This window comes from Lactuca sativa, chromosome 1, assembly GCF_002870075.4.
Source record: "Lactuca sativa cultivar Salinas chromosome 1, Lsat_Salinas_v11, whole genome shotgun sequence".
Taxonomy (NCBI): Eukaryota; Viridiplantae; Streptophyta; class Magnoliopsida; order Asterales; family Asteraceae; genus Lactuca; species Lactuca sativa.
Genome location: NC_056623.2, coordinates 114,708,244 through 114,715,134, shown reverse-complemented (window position 1 = coordinate 114,715,134; position 6,891 = coordinate 114,708,244). Strand labels below are relative to the sequence as shown.

General features: G+C 35.3%; 1 long non-coding RNA gene across 1 annotated transcript; it reads right to left on the bottom strand.

Annotated features, from left to right (window-relative positions):
• Positions 1-1,294: 1,294 nt before the first annotated feature.
• Positions 1,295-3,198, bottom strand: LOC111921464 (uncharacterized). The gene is made up of 5 exons (XR_002860173.3): positions 3,095-3,198; positions 2,392-2,427; positions 2,167-2,266; positions 1,645-1,715; positions 1,295-1,525 (listed from the first exon to the last, which is right to left on the bottom strand). It is a non-coding gene; the product is annotated as an uncharacterized LOC111921464 (long non-coding RNA).
• Positions 3,199-6,891: the final 3,693 nt, after the last annotated feature.

Here is a 6,891-nt window from a genome sequence, read left to right as displayed (position 1 = left end):
CAAGGTATGATCTAAATCCTAATTTATATGTTATCATATTCTAGATCTAGGGTTTATAGTCTTGGATAATTGCATGTACAATAGAGAAACCTAGATCCAAGCATTAGGGTTTGTATGAGCACATAGGATGTTCTTATGGCCAAAACCCATCAAGAACAAGAGGGCATAGCCGATTTTACAAGTGAACTATTTCTCTCAAGGTTATTCCAAGTGTATTTGGTGTTGTGTGAAGCATTTGAGGCATCACACTTCAGGTGCTAGGCTCACAAGGTTCTCAAGGAATCCAAGCAACTAAAAGGTATGTTCTTTACTAGCAATTATGTATCAATGTTTTCATGCATGCTAGTTAAGTCAAGAACCTTGGAAAAATCAAATTTGCATGTATCTTAGTTAAACATAGATCCAAAGTTTCAAGGGTTACATGTACACCTTAGGAGTGTTAGAATGCTCAAAACCCTTTCACAAAGAATATAGACTAACAAGTTGTTCATAGTAAATTATAAACGACGACTAAACATTATAAACTATACATCTTTATGCTTTTATGTTTAAACCAAAATTTATATATAAAAGACATACGGTTCACGTCAATATATATGGTGGTTGCTTATGGTGTCATGGTATCACCCATGGATGACATATGGGTCATTGGTCAACATGGTAGTTACTTATGGTATCCATGGATGACATACGTACGGGTCATTGGTCAACATGGTAGTTGCATATAGTGTCCATGGATGACATATGGGTCATTCGTCAGCATGGTAGTTGCTTATGGTGTTTATGGTTGACATACGGGTCATTGGTGATCAACATGGTAGTTGCTTATGGTGACCACGGATGACATATGGGTCATTGGTCAACATGATAGTTGCTTATGGTGTCTATGGATGACATACGTACGGGTCATTGATCAACATGGTAGTTAATGAATACAAATAAAATGACGTTTAGTGGCACAAAAAAAGTGCCACCAAAAACCAAAAAGTGTCACTAAAGACCCTCTCAGAAATTAGCGGCACAAAAAAAAGTGCCACTAAAGACTTTTAGCGACACTTTTAGGTTGTGTCGTTGCAGCCCTTTTGGGCTTTAATGACACTTTCTTTTATGCCACTATAACACTTTTATCTTTTGTGGCACTATTTTTATGCTGCTATATACTTGTTTAAATAAAAACAATTTTTATGTTTTTAGTGGAAATTTTTTTACCATAAAACATTTATATCTAAAACTTGGTCTAATTTTTTTTATAAATTAAATAGAATCAATAATAAAAAACAATTAAGATCACAAATGCAAAACACAAAAACATAATTAAATTAAAACTTAACTTGTCTTACAACAATATTCTTAAAATTTAGAACAAAATATTCCAAAAGGTTTAGGAAGTCTAAATATTATGCTATTAATTATTCAAAATATTAAACTATCAAACTACATACAAGTATGGGAAGAAACACAAAAGTTGACACAGAGATGAACTTTGCATACTTGTTGTCTTGCTTCTCTTGTTTATACAACTTATCTACAATTTCCAATAATATAACCATAAGAAATCACATAAAGATATGTAAGAATACCATTAATAATCACAACACAAAAAGAATCATGGATCACTTGGTTATCCTAGTTAAACATACTTACCATTGCCATGATGACTTTTAGATGAGGATCTTTGAATTCCTAGAAGAGAGATATTATGAGCCATAGAAAAGCTACAAGGAACCAGAAACAAATGCAGAATAAAATTGTTTGTAATACATTGGGTAATACTAGAAAAATAATTAATTTATATATAATTATGTGCGAAAGTGACAATTTCTATAACAGATTCTTAAAAGGACCATTTTTATCATGTTTTTGTTGCAACATGGACCATTTTTGTAACAGTGTCCTGCCACAAGGGTCATTTCTATAATATATTCCTGCCATAGGGACAATTTATGTAACAAATCTTTAAAGGGAGATTTTTGTCATGTTATTCCAACTAAATGAACCATTTTTGTAATAATTACCTGCAACATGGACCATTTTTGAAAGCATAAAAACTTATAATGGAGGCATTTTCTTAAACAAGTAAACTATAAACAATAACAATCAAAACTAAACACCTTTTATTTCCTGATTTGATCGAAACATAGATAATGTTGATCCAAATAAGTATACCTTTTATTATTTTTGTTTGGAATGAAACATAGTTAAGGTTGGGTCCAAATCATTCTGACGTTTGTCCCAAGGTTGTTTCTGAAGTGGATCTTTTGAAGGTCTATATATTGTAGAAACTACATTAGTAGATAAAACGATATAATTGAATGAAATTAAAAAAGTATATGATAAAAAAAAAAAATAAAAAAAATAAAAATAAAAATAAAAAAAAACAATAATGTTTACGGCTTCTTTGGAGGATGCTCCAAATTCGCTTTGAACCTGAGAAAAATCGAAAGGGGCAGATTAGTAAATTTGAATATTATGAGTTTTTAATTTGACAGGATCACCTTAAGTGAAAAATCATTGACATCTAGAAGCAATTTGGCATCAAAATAATTAGTCAAAGCCTTGACAAGCATTTGCTAAAGTTCAATAAACCTACATTCAGAGGTGAATCAAGAAGCTCTTTTGGTTGGGGCATGCTATTGATCTAGTATTGTAAAAATAATCAAGCCGAGTTAGAATGATATTTTCTTTTAAAATTCTTTCTACGTTCCAGCCAAATTCACAGTTTTAATGAAGTCACAAAAACTAATCATTTTAAACTTTAGAACTCAAATAGTTGACAAAATCATGAACTTAACAAAACCAACTAAACAAACATGAACAACAAAGTCCATCCTAAACAATCAAATCCAAAGACAAAGAAAAACAATTCATATCCCTAGCTATTGAAATCAGAAGAAAGTTTAAAGTTAAAGCATGTGGCTACTTAAACAATTGACTTAATAAAGAAATATAGCATTCAAGATGCCCAAATGAAAAACCATAAAACAATAAGAAACTTGATTGAATATCAAAATTGGAACACCTAATACAATGACATAACTATAACTTTAACCCCTTTTATTTTTAAATTAGAATAAAAAAATTAGGTTAAACATACTTGATACTTAACATGAGCAGAGGATGCAAGTGAAAAAAGACAGAGAGAGTTCAAAACTAAGACAGAGAGGTTTAAGGCTGAGAGTGGAGGCAAGTAGTTGGCCGGTTGCTTTCTCCTTTGTCATATATATATATATATATATATATATATATATATATATATATATATATATATATATATATATATATATATATATATATATATATATATATATATATATTATTTTTGATATATATGTTATGTTTGTCTTTTCATTTTATTAACCAAAAGTCTACTGACCTATAATAGGTTATAATGTTTGAATAATGTGTTTTGACTGAAATACTGTTTGTAATCACATATTTTGATTAATTTCAAGGGCACGTAGGTCTATTTGCATTCTCTAAAGTGAAGGCGCCATTTTTGCTATGGAAATAAAAATAAGTGTTTAATCAAGTCGTTATTAAGGAAAATACTGTATATAGAATTTATATTTTAAGTAGATCTATATCTATATTTATTATAAATGTTATTTAAATTTTTAATTATCCATATACTACATGGGTTTTAACCTGGTATTGAATAATATCGACCAAATAATTTGACGTAGTATCCATCCAACACATCGAAATCAAGGGTTGTCGAAGGTTCCCTAATCGATACACACTTTTCTTGAATATGTGTTCTGCAAGTGTCGATCTCAATTTAACCATTCTACAAATATTTTAAGCCATTATCCAATTATAAAAGTTATTCAACCATTCAAATTAGACAACTTTGAAGATTGGTTCAACATTCGGTCATTAGCTTTGTGAAACGAGTCGTTGTTAAGGTACCTTTGCGATGTTTGTATGGTAACTATATATTTACTTCAAATGTCATATATGAATTCAAATCAACATTAATGAACATACAATATTGTGTTATTGAAATTTATACGTTACCGATTTAAGACAATGAACAATCCAAATAGAAAGTGGATGTATGAAAGAAAAGATAATCGTACTTGTCTATCGCAAATTTTCGTACAAGGAGTGAAAAAGTTCATAGATTTTTCTACGAGTCAACATAGGTTCATGTACGAAGATAAAATCAAATGTCTATGCATCAAATGTCATAACGTACCATATAAAGACGTTGGTACTGTCAAGCATCATTTGTAAAAGTCAGGTTTTGTTGAGGAATATTGGTGTTGGGATAAACATGGCGAAACATCCATTGATTATGACAATACGTTTTTAGGGGTGGATGATTCAAACACAAATTTTAGTGAAGGTGCATGTTCTTATAGAGAAATGGTCATAGATGCAATGGCGCCTGATTTAGATACTAGGAATCCCGAAGAAGAGCCAAATGCACTAGATAAAAAATTCTTTGATATGCTAGATGTAGCCGATAAAGAATTGTGGCCTGGATGTAAAAAAGTGACACAACTATCTTGTAACAACCAAAAATATGACCCAAAAATTTCTTTTTGAAAATCATAATAAACCATGAATCATCCAAAGTCATAAGGGAAAAACATGTATCAGGTGTAATAAAACATTATCCCAAAATACTGTGACAAAACATATTATGAAATATCAGAGTCTCAAAATCCCTAGTTGTGTATTGTGGTGTGTGTGCCATGTGATCACCCCGAGCTCTTCCCTTTGCTACCAGAGGTACCTGAAACCAAAACTGAAAATTGTAAGCACGAAGCTTTGTGAGCTCCCCCAACTTACCACATACCATACAATAACACATACAATAAATATCAGGCCTTGCTCATTGCATCGGGCCCCGCCCCGCATCGGACCGAAGTCTGGCATTTATTGGGCCCCGCCCACTGCATCGGGCCCCTCCCGGCATCGGATCGAAGTCCAAAATAACTTGGGCCTCACCCACTGCATCGGACCGAAGTTCGGAATAAACTGAACATATCATAAGTATATAACATAATCACATATACTGTATCGGGCTAGCCCGACATCGGACCGGGGTCCGGAACATATAACACATAGCACAAACATGCATGAATCACGAAGACATCAAGCATACATAACTACTTCTCGAGACCACCCCGGCATCGGACCACAGTCCAGAACTACTATCATCTAGACGAGCCTGCATTGTGACCGTAGACCCGACCCTACTGGAAGGAAACTCACCTCGTGTGACAAACTACTGACACCCTTAGCGAGAATTCTCTGTCTGCTAGTCCGGCGACTCTCTGGCTGTAATTTCCATAAGGACACTTAGTGAAAAACTGATAACTATTCTTAGGGTAAAATGACCATTTTACCCTTGGCCAAAGTCAACATTCTAGTCAAGGTCAACCTCCAGTTGACTTGACTTGTCGAGTTGGTCTACCAACTCGTCGAGTCCCTAGTCTTTCAAATGATACAACCCCCGACTCTACTCTTCGATTCTAGCATGAACTCGACGAGTTCTCCTTCAATCATAACATCGGGACTATCTTCAACTGACTCGCCGAGTTCTTCCTTGAACTCGGCGAGTTCTTCCTTGAACTCGCCGAGTCCGTCTTCATCATAAGAATGTGTCCAGTCTATGACACGCCGAGTTATATGAACAACTCGTTGAGTCCGTCTTCATGGGTTGAGAGATTGCCTTGGACTCTTCGAGTCTGTTCATACACTCGCCGAGTCCCATTATTTCCAGGTCCATAATCGCATTCATCTTGTTGAGTCCCTCTTCTAGACTCAACCAGATTCCTCAGCGATAGAAAATGTTGGGGAAGCAATACCCGACTAGTCAAGTCCAAGAACGACTCGCCGAATCCCCCAAAGTCCATGCCATAAACTCGATTTTTGTTGAGTTCGTCTCATCCAAAGGGTAGATCTTACCTCCGAAGGTCGATATATCACATAAAGTTAAGCATTTTACGTCCATGCATGGGTCCCTAAGCTCAAAAGACCCTAAAATGAGGGCTACAATATGCATGGGGTTACCATGGCCATGAAGTTTACATCTTTATGCCATGTAACCCTCCCTAGAACCTAGATCTGAGATATGAACCACTTGGGACGTCCCAACACCAAGGACTAAGGTTTTTGAGCCAAAACATTCTTAATATGGGGATAAATAGATCTAAGAGAAAGAGGACCAAGTTGGAAGCTTGATTACCAGAAAAGATGGCAAGTGGGGTGTAGTTCCTGGATCTACTCTTTCTCCTTTGAGTCTTCTCTCTTCCACCTCTTCCATTAGCTTCAAGATACACCAAATAACACTCAAAATAACCAAAAAAGTTCAAGTTAACTTATGGAGGATTAGGGTTTCGGGATTAATGCTCTGGAGATGGAGACTGGACTAGAGGCCCATAATGTTGCTTAAATAGGGTGCAAACCTTAAATATTAGGGTTTCATCCAGCATGGCCTACTCGTTGAGTCTGGGATACGATTCATCAAGTAGCCTCATTTAAACCCGCATTTCGACTGACCTCTACTCAACGACTTAGGGCTACCAACTCGTCGAGTAGCTCTTATTAAATGAACATTTCATGAATTAAATACGTACTAGGAACGGGGCATTGCAATTCTCCTCCACTTGTCTTAGACTTCGCCCTCAAAGTCTGGTGATCCTGAAAACAACTCCGGGTAGTGCTTCCTCATCTCCTCTTCGGGCTCCCATATCCACTCTGAACCCTTCTGGTGCTGCTACTGCACTTTCAGTAACTCTACCATCTTGTTCTTCAACTCCTTCATCTTGCGATCTAAAATCGCCACTGTTCTCTCGATGTAGTTCAGGCTGTCGTCAACCTGAATATCCTCAAGGGGTACCACTGCTGAAGCATCCATCAAGCACTTCCACTACTGAG